Below are 17017 nucleotides of genomic sequence, written 5' to 3' on the forward strand. Positions count from 1 at the left end.
AAGTGGAAAAGCTCACAAAGTAACCTCCAGAAGCAAGAAAAGTTCTTCTTATCTGCAGTCAGATAACAAGCCTATAAAGTACTGCATCAGTAATCCTTCCTTCTCCCAAACCAAGGCCTTCTCTTGTATCAAAGACTCTGCTTGCAAAACAAATCCCCAGTCAATGCTGTTTCTTTATGCCTCCCCTCACATATGTTCCCACTGGCAATGCAAGCAGCTTTGCTTTACAATGCTTCTGTCTTCTGAATTTGGGTATTTTCAGGAAAAGGTCTCTGATCATTTGTCTGGAAAAGTTTTGAGCAAACAACACAAAGAGTGTCAGACAACAGAAAGAGCAAGATACAAGTGTAGGTCTTGGAGCACACCCACAAACACACACACACAGAGTGTAAAGCTGTTCCTTTATGCCATCTAGTAATCTCTCTGGTCTTAATGACTTACTACAGCAACCTCTCAGGTCTGGCAATAAAAGTAGTATAGAAGATACCTTCAGAGCCTTACATTTTCTCTCCTTATCCACACGTTTTCTCCCTGAAGTTCATTTGGAGGATACATAGCTCTAAACTATTGAAGCTAGTAAAATATGATGAGGAGAGATGTGAGCACCCTGTAGCTCATTCCTTCCACAGTTTGTTTGGTACAACCAAGTAAACCTACAAAGTGGGCTGGCTAGTAAAGGGTTTCATTACTCTCTGGCTAACACTTGCATTTCAGAGGCTTGCAAAAAAAAAAAAATAATAATTAACAACACTCAGAAGCCTGAGCTCAGCTTGAAAACCATTTTCACCTCAGACTCTAGGTACAGCTCAGCTCTCTATTTTATACATGCACAAACTCCAGGAGAGAGAGCAAAAACCAAGCCGAGGTTCACAAAATGCACCCGTGTGTGTTGTACTGGATAGCCCTGGGGGGAAAGAGGCACTTATACTGTGACAATCCATCCTAAATCAGCGTCCTCCATTGCCCTCATTCATTTATCAGCACTTGGATGTGAAAATGCTGAGAGAAAAGAGAATGCAGCCAGAAGTGACAGGAAAGGTCAGTTTTTCCTGCTGACATGTTCCTTGACTGCTGCAAAGGCAGTTTTTGAAATGGGGAGCCTGCAGCTAGGATGGCAGCTGGTGCAGGATTAGTGGCCAATTACAAATTCATACCAGCTCCAAACCCCTTTAGGAAGGGAGCAGTAGTTATTTTCCCCAGCTTCTGCTGCTTTTCTTTTTCTGTTCTCATGGTAGCTCTTGGTTTTTGCAAGGTATTTCCTCCCTTCTTTTCAGGACAGAACTGTGTGTTCCTGAAATAGACTGGAGTCCACGCAGGATCCGTATCTCGCTCTTCAGGGCAGAGCACTCTGCATGGATGCATGTGTACTAAATTGTTCTGCTAACATTTCATCCCTGACCTGGGGGGGATGGAGAGTGAGAATGTCAAGGAAAACACAGCATCCTGCATCCACACTACTAATTAGCTATTCCTAAAGCATTTCTATACAAGGTACTATATAGTTCTAAACAATAAATAAAAGCTTATGCAAAGAAGGGAAAAAAAGTACACAGATTCTCAGTTTGGGTTACTTGCTCTACAGGATATGCCTGCTTATCATCTCTACCAGTTCCACCATCTTCCTCTGGAGTGCACCATTTCTGCATTTTTTTTCCTACCTATTTTCCAGGCATCAGGCGCTTAATGATGAAAGACAGTATTGAGATTTAGACATTCTAGCATCTTAGATCAAGAATGCTGAGCAATTCAGACTGCTTGCTGTTGAGATCTGCCAGACCCTTGCTCCTTAGACCATCAATGGAGAACAAGAGATGCTGTATTCCTCCATCTCCCTGGCACCATTAGCTTAGGGATGAATGAGGGGTGTCATTGGACATAAGCAGTATTTGTGTCATGGATTCACATCAAGGTCAAAAATCAGGTCACAGGGGCTCAGGCTTTCAAACTTAGTTTGGCATTTGCTGGCAAACTGAGCATTTTGCCAGTGGTGTGCCTGGTTTTTGACATGTCAAGATGGCATCCAGCAGCAGCTCTGGTTTTCAAAACAAAAATAAAGCTTTCAAAAGGGATTGAGACTGATGCTGACTTGGAAACTCATTGTTGCAGGTTGAGATGTCAGACTGAAGGCAATTGTCACTGCTGTTGTAAAGAGACAGAGGAAATGGATGGAGACTGCTTAGCAGGATGTTGTGTGGTAGATAAGGATTGGAAATAGGAAAGAACAAGGCACGTTTATTGTATAATAATATGTAAAGGGGGAAAAACACATCCTCTTGCTGTAGGCAACTGCAATCAAATTAGTGTATGTTGCCAATTAGTCTGCTGCAATTTTAATTGTATCCTGCCCAGAAGTGAATAAACGCTTAGGTATTTCTGTACGCTACCAGGACAGCAGTGTATGCATCTAATTTATCCAAACCACAGAAAAGGCATGGATATACTGGCAGGTGGGAGGAAAAACTGACCCAGGTAATTTCTGCTTAACTGATGAAGACCTTTTCACATAGCCCCACTGTGGAATTATGTACACCTTTTCAATACACCAGGTTACCTTCTCCACCTCTCTCCTGGTTGATATTTAATTCTGTGCTCAGCTGATAGACAGTGACAGCCTTCTGATACAGTACCTGCTTGCCTGGGTATAAACAACTGCAAGCATCTTCAGATGGTAAAAGCAATTGGGTATGTTCACCTTCTATTTACTACAGCCAAGTCTAAACCTAGCTCTATCAGAGATCAGCTGTGCACATGTAACAGCTAGTGTGCACTCAAGCTACACATATCCCAGGCTGACAGCAAGCCATGAACTATCACAGTTAAGAACAAATATGAATGTTGAAACTGTTGGAGGGGGGAAGAATGCCTTTATTAAAGACATAAATACAGTATCATTCTCTGTGGCTGATCACGGGGAGACACTGCTGGACAGGGCTGGATGTAATACTGTCTCTGAAGAGCTATGGAAAAAACCTCTGCCCACAGCATATTTCAAATGAAGCTGAGAAAAAAAGCTGGCAGGAAAATACTGTATGTCTTAGGCAGTTCCCTGGAGATTTCTATGCTTTCTAGTGCTAATTTCTATGATGCTACAATTCTGGACATTGGCAGAAGTAATTGTAGTGAGAATTAGTTTGCAACATAAGGCCAAAATTCACTAAGTGTTTATTCTCAACTAATTTCTTCTCAGCAGAGTTGATACTTCTTTAAAAGATCCCAAGGAATCTTAAAGAGATGTTCAGCCTGGTATCTCAAAGGAAACAAAGCCTGTGTGTTGACATCCTCTGTGCCTGTGTTCACATGTATGTACACGCATCTGCCTGCCTTCACCCCTTCCCCAATACCTGTTGAATGTCTAAGCCAATTTCCATCAAAACTGACAGTGGATGAAAAGCCTCAGAGGTACCAAATTCAAGGACAGAGCAGGCCAGGAAAAGTAAGACATCCAAGCTAAACTTTTCATTGAGAAAAAGCCTGACATTTGGCTCAACCATGTTACTGAACACCAGGGAATCCACACAAGATGGCAGGTTCTGCTGCTCACAGAACCACTTTTTCCCTCTTCTCAGCACCTAAAAGAAGGTGATCCTCCATACCACAGAAATCAACAGCAAAGTGAAAGAAATGCCAGTTAACCTGAAAATACCTTTAAAAGATACTCATCAACAGAACAAAGTTTCATTGATTTGCATTTTTCTTTTTCCCTTATGTTATTACCAAAAACTAAGAAAGTACAAATATTTCTGTGCCTAATTCTGTCAACGATTTATAAAGTCTTAAAGTTCTTGAGCACTTCTTCCCTGATGTATACTTAGAATCCCCAAAACATAACTCAATTTTTGTGAAATAAACACAAAAATCGAGCGAGCAGGAGAAGAGCAAAGACTCTGACTCACAGCCCGGACAGGGCTTGCAAAGGCCAGCAGCACCCATCCTGGAGACGGCATCTTCATTCCCCCATGGCCCTGCACAGAGCATCTCACAGGGACAGGGATTTGCTCAGGGAACAGAGCTGGCCGCTACGTGAAGCCAGAACTCGTGGTGCTCCCAGGCACCGTCACTGCTGCTACCTGCTGACCTGAACAAGCTGCTCCCACACAGTCCGCTGCCGCTCCTGATTCGTGGCAGAGCAGCAGAGCCAGGGTATGTACAAACTGCCCTGGAGGTGTCTCCTAAGTGTTTTAAAAGTCTTTTCTTGCCAAGTCCTAGCAGCACTGGGATCAGGATTTGGTGGCACAAGGAAACACCAGCACAGCCAGTTAGCAGGCTGTTGCTTTGGGTTATTTCCGTGCTGCTTCAAAGCTTCAGCATATGATCCACTGACAGCCCTTCGTCCCTTGTGCATCTAACACCAGAGCGAGGCATTTCCAGAGAGCAGAGAGGCGATTTACTTGGGATTAAACATCTGCAGGCTGGTGGTGGTGGACAAGTTTGAAATGCTTTTCAATGGAAGGGTTTGATTCTGTTTTGTCTTCTGAAAGAAAAAATCTTTCTTGTAGGATTTTTTTATTTATTTGAGGGTTTTTTTTTCCCATATTCTAAACTGCAAGTACTTCAAGGAAAAAATAACAAAAATACTTTTTCAAGCATATTAAAAAGTGGCCCATTTTCAGGCTTTGTCTTTTTCTAATCCTTCTTCTTTCCTCTGCCATCCCTCTTTTTTTGCAATGGGAAAGGAAAAGAAAAAATGAGTGGAAGAAGAAACCCAAGACGCACAAAAGCCATTTTTGTCATCAAAATCCACTCCAAAATACTGAGAAAAAATGAAAAAAACCTTCAGTAGAATATTTCATTCTACTTTATCAAAAATCTTTGCTTTCTAACTGAAAATTCATGAGTAGAATATTTTTCGTAAAGTGGAAGGCAAAGAGGTGTTTGGTTTTGTTTACATCTTTTTGGAAAAAAAAGTAAGGAAAATGACATTTTCTAATCAGTCTTGCTCTGCACAGATCTGTGAAACTCAAGCACAGAGTTCTTGGTTCTGTTCCCAGACCAATCACTGACGTATCAAGTGACTTTTCGCTCTCTCCCTGCATTTGGTTTAAAATGAGTTTAGCGCCTACTGTATTGTGAAGTCCATTTAATTAATGTTTGCCTAGTGCTTGGCTAACCCCCTTTGAGACTCACGTAGATGGAGAACTACTATATATGATTGCTTTGTTTTTTCAGGAAACATGAATCAGCCCTGTTTCCGACCAGCTCAGAAAAACCAAAGCACATGCTCAAAGAAACCATCAACTGAGTCTGCTGATCCCACTCAAATTTTTGTTTCTCTCCATGGAAGGGAGTATTTAGAAGATTCGTACTGTTCCTCAGAGTTTTTCTCTAAGCAAAAGCATCTTAAACATGATCTGTTCGGACGTTTTGCACCAGAATAAGGATTCTCAGTTCATTGTGTATTTAATTCCCCTCATTTGTATGAACAACTTCTGATTGCAAATATGACATGCCTGAAATGCTAAGGCTCAGTGATTCAGCTATTAACAGAGTCCAAGGCAGAATACAGTGCCTCTGAAAAGCTTCAGAATGAGAGCATCATTTAATAAATGAATGCAGCAGTAGAGGAATAAAAATAAAACTTAAATTGTCCAAAGAGAGGATGCCAGCATGAAACTTGGCACAGACAGAATGTATAGGATATGCTGATCAGCCCCATATGCCTATGGGCATTGTGCATTGTATTAATTAAGGAAGGATGAGTCTCCACATTCCCTGTTGCAGAATATTGCAAAGAATCACCCTGGGATAACATCTAACATTCTGGAAATTAATTTGCAGTTCAATTTATGCATTTTGGAGAAAGGCAATATGAAAAGCTAGATTTCTGTCACAAATCTTTTCTGATGATTGTTTCTTTGCATTTCAGATGCTAATTTGAAGAGAAGAAATGGCTTATTTTGTTCTTTGACTTGTAACCATCAGTCAGAAAAAGTCAGAGAGAGAAAAAAGGGGAAGAAAGGGGGAAAGGAGGAGAAGAGAAAGAAGAAGAATAAACTACTCTGCTCTGGATCAGCAAATATAAACGCATCAGTGTGTCTTCTTATCCTCCTCCTCCTCCTCCCCCCCCCCCCAAAAAAAAAAAACACTCAGCCACTGAGAGCAACACAGTCATTTGTCCCAACATCCACAAGAGGAAAAGACAAAGAGGCAGGATACAAAAAGGATTCTGGCAGCAGACAGACACAGAGTCTGTCTGTAGAAATGGCAAGTCTGTGTGGCTGCAATGGGTAAAAGGAATCGTGACAAGAGCACTGCACATCACCATGTGTCACATGACAAGATGGGTTTACACTCAAAACAAGAGAAGTATCCTCAAATAACACGGAGAGGAGACGATTAAACAGCCACAGCCATTTGCAGGTGGAAAAATGAAACTGTAGTAGGAGAGACTAAAGATACAACAGAGCTTCTGTGGGTCCTTTAGCTTCAAGCTAGATGGATGTTCCAGCAATAAGGAGATAAGGGTGCCCAGGGGTCTGAGTGCTAGATATGCTCCCAGCTTCTCACAACGGCAGAGTCCCAAAGTGTTCCTGTCCCCAAAGCATCATCCTACTGAAGCCAGAAAAATCATGTTAGAACACTACAGCAGGAGCTTTTGCTGCCCACAAGCCAAAAAGTAAGATGTATGGGCAAGCTGTAGGTCAATCAAGAGCTTCTCTTTCTTGAGTTCTTAATATGTCGTTATAGATGAGCAATAAAAGGAAAGAAAAGTACAAGAGCAAATGAAAAGTAATTCTCTGCTGTTTTCTAGCCTCAAGGAAAATTCTGAAATGTCAATACACTGTTCAAATCTAATGATCTGTATAAAGAAAAAAAAGAATTCTGGAGAAACTACAGCAGATCCAGAAATGGCTTTAGGGAGTCACTATTATGGATTGGCCCTAAAATCAATATTATAATGGAACATGTCTCGTTCCTTCAAAGATTTTCAATCAAAACCTGAAAACTAAAAATACTGTGAGCATAAACTAAAAATCTTCCTGTACCCTTCAGCCAAATACCTGGCGGGGGCTTGGTTTGTTTTTCTTTATTTTTTTTTTCAAATAAAAAGCAATTTTTTTTCCTGTGGGAGAAAACTCAGATCTACCGCAATCAGTTCTGAAGTCTGTGCTGGTATTATTTATTATTTCCTCAGTCCTTGCTGACAGTCATAGGTCAGTATCTTTCTCCCTCAGGTTCTGCCACACAACTTCTAACACTTCTCTAAACATGGAAATACGTCTACATACCACTTTTATTGTCTTCTACCCAACGGAGGACAATTATCTGTGAGATAATTACAGAGCTATGATAACCTGCTATCTCCTACTCCAATCAGCTTGCTACAAACGTGCACGTACAACAACCTCACTCACTGGCTTCTCATCCTTGTTCTGTATATGATCAGCAAGAGACAAGTTACTGAATCAACATTATTTAAAAGAAACTGTAGTGCAGCTAATAATACTCCTTCCCTCTCTTACCTCCTTATGTAGCTTCACGCTCACTATGCTTAACAATAGCAGAATTAAACTCATCTCAGGCTACAGAGGAGGCTCAGGGGAACGCCAGTGAAGGAAAGGATGGGAGTTTCAATGTCTTCTCTTGCTGAGAATGAATTCTGCCTCATATAACTGCTGATGAATCGTCGTTTTAAGTGACTTTGTTAATTTTCACCAGGCAGAAGGCATAAAGAGGGACCTCCTTATCTTTAATGGATGTTATTGAGCGACACAAATGGCTTACATTTAAATGAATGCGGAAACATCTTGTCTGTTTTGCCATGATAAGAGGCTGTTCTTTCCGCACAGCATGGGTTCAGCTCCTTCTGTTAAATAAAACAACTGCTTTTGTTCTGCTTAATAGCAGGCAAACTTCTGGAGGTTCAGAGGCAAAGTCAGTCTGAAGAAATGAACTGCACGCCACTGCACACTGGTATTTATCTTGTTCCTTCCTAATTCTTCCAGGGAAAATCTACCTGAAAAGCTTTGAGGTGTGACTGCAATTCTAGTTTCAAGCAAAAACAGCCCTGATAGTATTGATACACTTACTGGGGAGGGATTGTCTATTAGCTTGCATCTTTCTCCAATGCAAGAATGCTTCCAGGCATGACTTCTGAAACCTAAGTGGGCCTCTGGGATGCGGTCTTGGGCAGAGGGAAGGCAGGGGTCCAGGAAAGCTGCTCTACCCTCTGAGGTTGGCAGATGTTCTGCCTCTGAATGAAGTGACTGAAAAATATCTCCACAATCATAGCATGATCATTCCTAAACTTCTCTAAACAGTAGTAATTTTCAAAAGAATTCCCAAATGTTTCTCTGACAGTCATCTGAAAGCAAGATTTGTCTCACATGAAAATTATCCTATTTCACCAAAAACAGAGATCAGTGGGGCACAGAAGCAAAGGCCAAAATCGAAGCTAAGTCACATGCTAAAAAGTATGAGAATACATCTCACTAGCCAGAGACAACAAAATTTGATGCTACTGTCAGCCCAGCAGCCTAGCTTTTGGTTTGCTTTGCCAAGTTCTGACAGTATGGAATATTCCCATATGCCTCAGGGAGATGCGTTATTCAATGTATTAATTAGAGGGCTAGCTTTCATCATTGCTTGCTACAAAGTATCACAAAGGATTACTCTGGGACTGTAACTGACAGGCTAGAATTAATTTGTACTTGAATTCGTGTGCATTAGGGAAGGGCAGCGTGAAGTCAACCCAAGCAGCCTGTAGGTCTGCCCAGCATTACAACATTTAGGCTTCCAATGCTGGCCTGGGAAACATGGCCATGAAGCTCTCATATATCTTCTGTGGTGCTCTCTTGCATTAGAAGGAAATGGAGCCCTGTACCGCACGCTATCTTATGGCACTGGGAGCAAGTCCAGGGATCAGTCTTCACCAGGAGAAACATTCAATATATTCTTCCCGAGTCCTGCCTTGCACGGTGGGTCTACCTGGTGTCCTCCAGTCTCAGACATGCAGTCCCAAAACGGCGGGGAGATTATAAAGTGATCCGCAATTAGGAATCGGGGTAAAACAAAGAGAAGAGACGGGCTCTTCAGACATAAAGACACCTGACAGATAAGAGACTGAAGCGTAAGGCTTTTCGATGGCTGCAAGCCCTAACTACAGTACTGTATTGTGACATTTAGTGGGAGGCAGCAAATTTAAAACTAAATATTTCAACCCTTACTTTTCCTTCTCTGAAGAAAGCAATACTAGCCACAAGTCGTAAATATGGCTAACAAAACAAATTGTACTAAAGTCACAACAAAAGTACAAATCCTAAAAATCAGATAGTATTTAAGGACATCTAGAGTCACCTTAGTGGAGAGGGGGTAACCCTCTACTTCTCTAAGACATGGCATCTTTCAAAACAAAAAAGAGTTTAGAAAGGAAAGTTCCTCCAGTGCAACCTACTACAATATTGCCCTCTGAGAACATATTACACCTCATTTTGAAAGGGGTAGTTTTGACTGCTATCGCACGGCTGATGGTGATAGATGGACTCTGAGCCTGCTATCACATGGCTCTTTTCTTTTGGTTCATTTATTACATGGTTTATCAGCTTTAAAGGAGAGCCTAAAATATTTTAATTATTTCTCCCATGATTACATTTCTTGTAATCCACTGGCTACTCTTTTTGGTAAAACACCTTTGAGCCCAGGGAGCCTGACAGTTTGCCATCCACAAGACTTTCCAAAAGCAGTCAAACATTTATTTTCCCAGGAAAGTGGACTGTAAGAAGATCATCACACAACAACATAATTGGGCAAAAAATACACTTTTCAGCCTCTTTCAATGAGTCAGCTACCTTTTAGGGCTTAAAGAAATAGTACAAGAGTAATCTCCTCATTCAATTCATCAATTTTCCTTTATAAACTGAAACAGTAAGTCAACAGAGAGAATAAACATATATCAGAAACCCCCAAATACTCTTGCTTTTAGTCCCATGTAAAGTAGAAACCATTCTATAATATTTCTCCAGTAGTGTAAGAGCTTTCCTAGGTTAAGAAATTTGTGTTAATTTCTCACAAATCAGTAAAAAAAATAAAAAAGGAAAGAAAAAAAGAAAAAGAAAAAAGAAAAGAAAAAGAAAGACAAGAAAAAAAGAAAGAAAGAAAAAATGGAAAATGTATGGTGAACATGAAATTAACCACAGCCACCTATTGAACATGTAAATTCTAAGTGAGAGGTATAAAACAGCTCTGGAGGATTTTGCAGAGACTGATACTGAAGGATTTTTCTTTTCCTGGAATCATTTAGTATTTTATACTCTTAGATATCCATGAAATCCATCACAAGGTCCATGCAATAACCTTGAGCAATCTATATTGGAAGAGCAGTAAGAAGAGATTAAGTACAGGAAAAACATGTTCATGGACAAAAGCAGAATATAAAACTTAAAAACGTTTCTCAAAACTTGCAAGTCACTGTCGTAGGCTACTTAATCATAGGCAGGGAGAATACTTTGTGAATGCACTGAACATTTAATTTACAGATTAGGGACCCACATCTGCTTTGCATCACAAAAGGCAGAGATGTGAATTAGAGTCAGGACCTCTCTATGTCAGCTTTATGTGGACATTTTGTTTCAGACTGGAGTCATTTCATACAGACTCCTTTAATTTAAAAAGCTCATATATTGTAGAATGAAATCGTATTTCAGATTGAAAAGTCACTCTAAAAACCATCATAAAAGTTTCAACCACTTTGAGCTTTTCCTTTGTTCAACTGTTTGAGAGAAATATTTTGGTAATATTGACACGAATTCATAAAATACTTTTACTGATCTGCAGCTTTTTCAACCAAAATAAACACTATTTCAGTCAGTAAAAAGTATCCAACTCTATATCCAGGTTCTATTCCTATCTCTGCTACTGAGTTACTATGTAATCACAAGCTAGTGAGCCAGGGCCTAATATTTGGAAACTGTAAATATCTATAATACCAACAGCATGAACTGTAGGCACACAAACAGAAAAGTAAATCCCTAATCTCACAGTTGCCCCATTTGCTCACATTTTAAATGAAAAGTACAATAAAATTTCTTTTACTATTGACATGGTGCTGTGATTCTTAATTAAATAATGTGTGCTTAAAAGGAAGCTTTTCAACATATGCCAAGACCTCTTGAAAAGGTCTCCTCTCTCCTGAACCCTCACTACCAAACCTGAGCCCAGAATCCCTGACTGAATTTTAAAATTTTAGTCTCCACCTAAATAATTCAGTCCATGGTCATGGTGGTTTGAAATAACATATTCCGGATTTACATTAGCATTAGTCGCTAGTAGAAGCCTTTCCCAAGTGTTCTCACCCACAGGGCACGTGAGCCAAGTCCCCTAACATAGGAGAAAATGTCACTAGCCCATGGGAGCCTGCAGTAGCACCTTCTGTTAAATTCCCGCTCAGTTCTCCAGGTATTGTCTAAATGAGTAGCCACCGGATATATGCCTTGATGGTGCCAACGTGGTGTTATCCCTGGTTGCTGAGCTGGAATTTTATCCAAAGCTCCAAGTATGGTATTGTTTTGATTCTGAAAAACTTGAATGCAGGATTACTTAATAGTCAATTTGACATTTACAAAACTATGTTTTCTTAACACTAAAATTGGCTGTAAAAACTCAAGCAATGTTTCCCCAGCACTATGCAATGACACCATCTGGTAGTTAATGATTAGTAGGATTTATAGAAGAGAGAGGCACATATTTGAATAACCATTTCACTGCTGGCAAACGAGTAAAGCTAACCTGAGCTGTATCCAAAGGTCACTTTTGGAACCGCTGCTAAGACAGTCCACAAGGACCTGAATTGGCACTGGGATTAAGAAATATCAGTTCTGCCACAGAGATGAGGAAATAAAAACTTAGACACAAACTTCTGCTCATTTGCAGATCTCAGCCCTGATCATGACCTTTAGGAAAGCTGAGGTAAGCCCCCTTGTCTATCCCTACAACATTCTCAGATATCCAAACCAGTCTCTGCTACAGCCTTCATGAAATTCAAGCTGAAAAGACACGGAAAAACACTGGCTACCTTTATCCTTGTTTGTATTTGAAACAATAACAAGGAGGACTGAAAACCCTGCCCTCAAGAGAAAAAATTTGCTGCTTCATGTCTCAGACAACTGTGACAGATAACCCTGAACTCCAAAGTATGGACTGTGTGGAAGCTCTTCTCTTCTCCCATTTTAATCCCGAGAGTTCAAAATGATCGAGCCTAGCATACACGGATACCAAAACTACTAGCTATCTGCTCGGTTGTCACAGAAAGAGGGAAAACAAAACTCTGGAGAGATTCAGTGAAGGAATCAGCAGTGCATTTAAGAACTGTTTGTTACACCAGATTTTTCTTGTTGCCTGATACAAACATTGCTTCTTAAAGCCAGGTTAGTGCACGTCCTATTTTCCTCCTCCCATTGTCTCTCCCCTCCTGCCTTCCTCATGTTTTCCAGCCAGCTCTTACATAATCGGTTTATGTATCAGCGTCTTTTACAGATCAGGCTCCTATTGGGCACTGGCCTCCTCAGTGCTCCAAATTTCCCCGTACCTTTCAGAAATGCTGTGCAGATTTCTCCCTCCCTCCCACACAGCTGGGTTTTCCTCATTGCTCACGCTCCCAGGCTTTAACAGGATCACCCAAATTCCCAGATAGCATGTTTTTTAAAAACAGACTGCAGGGAAAAAGGCAAAATATCTAGATGTATCAGACAAAAGAAAGGGAAAATTGTCTCATATTCCCCAGTGTCGACGGGAGGCAGGAAAGATGAGTGGGTCCTCCAGCATGGAGCACGCTGGGCAGGCACCGAGGAAGGGGCTGTTCCAAGGAGTACTGCTCTGTCCTCCACACCGGCTGCTGATGGCTGTGTGTGCTCAGCAAATACAGGCAGGCCCTCCAGAGACAGACGGATGGGGGATGATGCTCACAGCCATTTAGCTGATTAGTCAGGAAACATAGGTCACCTTGTGGAACTCCCCATTTTAAAGAATTAAACAGCAAGACAATGAAAGGACTTTATATGCCGTTAAAGCATCTTTTAACTCCATAGTGCCCTTGAGTATTTTTAATCCATGCATGGAAATGCAATGATGTAGCCCCTGATATCACAGTATTTGAGTGCTTCATCCACTCCTCTCAACAAAAGAAAGAGATGCTTTCCCATCCCCGTCTTTTATAGAGGGGAGCAAGGAAATGGCAAATTAAGTGAGCTACCCAAAATGGCATGAGAAAGCCGTGGTCCAGCGAAGCACTCAATGAGACAGAATGAACGTACTATTAACCAAACTGTCCTCCCCACATGCTTTGTCTTGTTGTCCTACTACAGGGAAGGGCAAATGTAGCAAAGCAACTTAAGGACAATTCAAGTCCTTTGAGTTCTTATCTGAACAGAGATAGGATTAGTCAGCACAGGACAAATCGTGTGTTTCGCAAACAAGGAAACTTCTCCAGCATTTCTACAGTACAAAATATGGACCGTATTTTTTATATCCCTCCACATGTCAGCACAGGTGCCTAAGTTACAGTTCAAGAAAATGAACAGAGCTCAGGGGGAGTTGCAAAAATGTGTTTTAAAAGAAAAGAACATTGAGTAGGTCTTTAACTGAAAATAGCATGGGTGCAAAGTTTATTTGAGTCATTTCATACAGATTGGGAATTTCTGTTTCACATTAGCTTTACCTCCTATTTCCAGCCTTAGAGGATCCAAAGTTATCAAAATCTCTGAGGACAAGGCACGTGGGAACCAAATTTGGATGCCTGTACTCACAGTAAGTAACACATTCTGTTCAAGCTCTGCCACCGCCATTGGTGGGAGTAGCTAATGTATGAATCACTACTACAGAAGTAGATATCTCAAATCCTAGTTTTTATAACTACAAGTGGCCCAGACATGAATCTCAGCTCATGCACAAGATATGAGCTGGCTGTAGGAACTGGTGAGAGATGTTCCACAGACAGTTACATGTAACGTCCATATGGGGTGAGGAAACAAGAAGTACAGCTCACTGTCTAGCATCAAAATGTGGTACCAAAGAAAAGAATTGAAGAACCATGGCACAAAGTCACACATCAGGACTGTAGCCCGGGGCTTCATTTTTGACCAGTAAGAAAGCACTGCAGAAGCAGCCTTCCAGAGCACCTATAGCAAAATGCACAGGGTGAACTTTATATCTGTAAGCACCCGAGAGGTCTTGCTCATTCTGCTGAGTGAAAATTCACATCGCAATCTTGCCACCTCTGATGCAATCATAATTTCCTCCTGGTCTTAAAATCTCTGTAAGCGAGTTCTCCCAGCCTTTGGAAAGGTATAATTATTTGGAAAGGTCTCTGAGAGAAAAATAAGACCTCTCCCTGTCAGGCTGACTGATCCCATGAACCAGCTGAAGATTACAGCCTTTACAAACCTGTCCCCAGCAGCCTGAGAGATGAAAGTCATGTTTTGAAGGAAAAAACATCAGATGAAGGCTGCCCCAGATAATGCCAGCTGCATTCAAATCAGATGAGGACTGATCCATTTGATGGCAGGGGTTCAGCTGAGCCTACCAATAAACAGTGCAGAGCGGCACAAATGAGCAGCTCACCTCTGATTTTGGCATCACCCTGTTGCTATTATTTCCTCAGAAGTTTTAATCAACAGGCAACACAGTATTGATAACGTAGTATTTTATAGCTGATGGACTCCACAGTGTAGTGGTTCATGTCCTTCTAAAACTTAGGACTGTATCCACCTTCTCCCTATTCTATAGTCTAATAAAAATAATCAAACTCCCAAGGCTAAATTGTTCTCCTTGCACTTCTTTTTCTGTACATATCTTGCAGGCCAGAGCTTGTAAGACATCACAATTTGCAGCTTTAGAAAGAAAGGAAAAAGGAAAGAGATCAGAGAGCTAAGGGGAGTTGTTATGTTCCAAAGTTTCAACATCTCTGAGTCCTGCACTACAAATTGGTTCAAATTTCTCTCACTCTGGTAACAATCTAATTCACTCTCTTGGAAAGTTTATTGTCAGTGGGATTCTGCTGCTTCTGAGTAGAATAAAGATTTCTAGGTCTATGTCATACGAGCTGTAACTGCAGAAGTCTTTAGCATTTTTTAAGAGAAAGGGCACTTAAAAGAGAGGATTTATACAATGCAATGTTAGAAAGGAACGTTCAAACTACAGAGCCAAGGGACTGTATGAAAAAATCAGGTAGACTGGAACACTATCTCCAGGTTTAGGTGTCAAATGGTCTGAGATAAGCAGGTAACTTCCATCAATCATTATTACATTAAATTAGGAAAAAAATAACAAACAAACAAACAACCTCCTTTAGAAAGACAGTCAGTTTTGTTCTCACGTCAGCTAAGCCTTTAAGCATTCTTCTCCAAGAAAATCACCCTTCTAAGCAAGCTCAGCTATGCTCTTTGTAATGTTGGGTACGACTGTCTCATAGGACCAGCTACTGTATGTAGACACAGAAGGAGGCACTCAGAGTGTCTACGCTCATTTTTCTCATGAGTGTTCTTACACTCACATGTCCTGGCTTGTGTTACAGGATATCGAAGAAATTCTTATACGTATAAACAAGCCCATTTAACACAACTACTGTGGCACTAGAAAAAGGCAAGGGCAGCTACTCAGTAAAAGGGAGAGATATCAAATGAGTCATTTTTATAAACCAATCCTTCGATAATTCCTAGAGGGCAAAGAGAGCCCTCCCTTTTCATTTCACCAAGAGGCAATGGGCAGAAACTGAAGCACAGGAAGTTCTGCCTGAACGTGAGGGGGAATTTCTTCCCTGTGAGAGTGATGGAGCACTGGAACAGCCTGCCCAGAGAGGTTGTGGAGTCTCCTCCTCTGAAGATCTTCAAGGCCCGCCTGGATGCAACCCTGTCTAACATGCTCTAGGTGACCCTGCTGAGCGGGGAGGTTGGACTAGATGATCTCCAGAGGTCCCTTCCAACCTTACTGATTCTATGATTCTATGAAGAGTGCTTTGTCAAGGAAATTGCGAAGCTGATTAGAGAGATGAAAAAGCTGTTTCCCTCTTCCCTTTCCCCTCCCTTTCATTGAACATGATATTTTACTGCAATGCATGTGTAAAAAATGATAGATATGGCTGACAGGACTCAGTACGAATGGTGAAATCAAAAGATTTTTGATAGCTGGATCACCCAACCAGCCGTCACCAGAACCTGGAAAATACAATCACCTTTCCTTCACTGTGGAAATATGAAATTGTGACATGGTCAGAAAAGGGTCTAAATTTCTGATACATTTTGCAGGTCTATGTGACTTAGGAGCTCACTAGTTTCCTTTCAAAAGGACTAGATGCTCAAATCTTTTTTTTTCACTTTCTGAAATGCACAGATGCATTGAGGGAAATTTTCAGACTTGGTGCCAAAAAGCCATGTTATAAATGTGGCAGTTTAAAGCTGATTAGAGAGATTTGCAAAAGGACTCAGACTATCCGAAAATCCTTTGAGGTGTCTATCTCCATTGAAAGGTGTGGAATTATCACTGCATATCCAATCTGTAGGTTTCTGGAGCCCAGATTCAGGGACTTCTTAATGACACACAAGATTTCCATGCAAAATTGACTCTAAAGTATCAATGTCATGCTTTGCAAATAGGACTCAAATTTTAAATCATCTGTTTTATCTCTGACCCTTCAAAATAAAGGTCTCTATTTCCTTAACATTATCATCCTTATTTGACCTTAAGGGCTAGGCATTTCTTTAATTATACACAGATGCTATAAAACAGCACTCCTTCACAGTCACAACCCCATCATCTGGCACACAGTACAATTCTGAGACCTCGATTCAAGTCCCAAGTCCTAGATTCAACTACAGAAGAACAGTGCTGGGTTTTCTTTCTTTCCTTCTCTCTTTAAAGTCAATTCTTGGGCCTTCACATGGTAGAGAGAAGTTTGGAAAAGCTGCATCTGAAATGGATAAGCCTGGAGACAGAATATCATTTGTTTAATCTTCTGCTTTTAAGACAGTCTCCCAATTTTGGAGTCTGACACTTGGGAGAAGAAAGGAGGATAGCCACAAAGCAAATTTTT

At 40.9% G+C, this 17017-nt stretch overlaps 1 protein-coding gene across 1 annotated transcript in view; it reads right to left on the minus strand.

Moving 5' to 3' along the window:
* Window positions 1-17017, minus strand: part of LOC134142590 (VPS10 domain-containing receptor SorCS3-like) — a 304720-nt gene that overhangs the window by 95541 nt on the left and 192162 nt on the right. The window lies entirely within an intron of this gene.

Source organism: Rhea pennata, chromosome 7, assembly GCF_028389875.1.
Source record: "Rhea pennata isolate bPtePen1 chromosome 7, bPtePen1.pri, whole genome shotgun sequence".
NCBI lineage: Eukaryota > Metazoa > Chordata > Aves > Rheiformes > Rheidae > Rhea > Rhea pennata.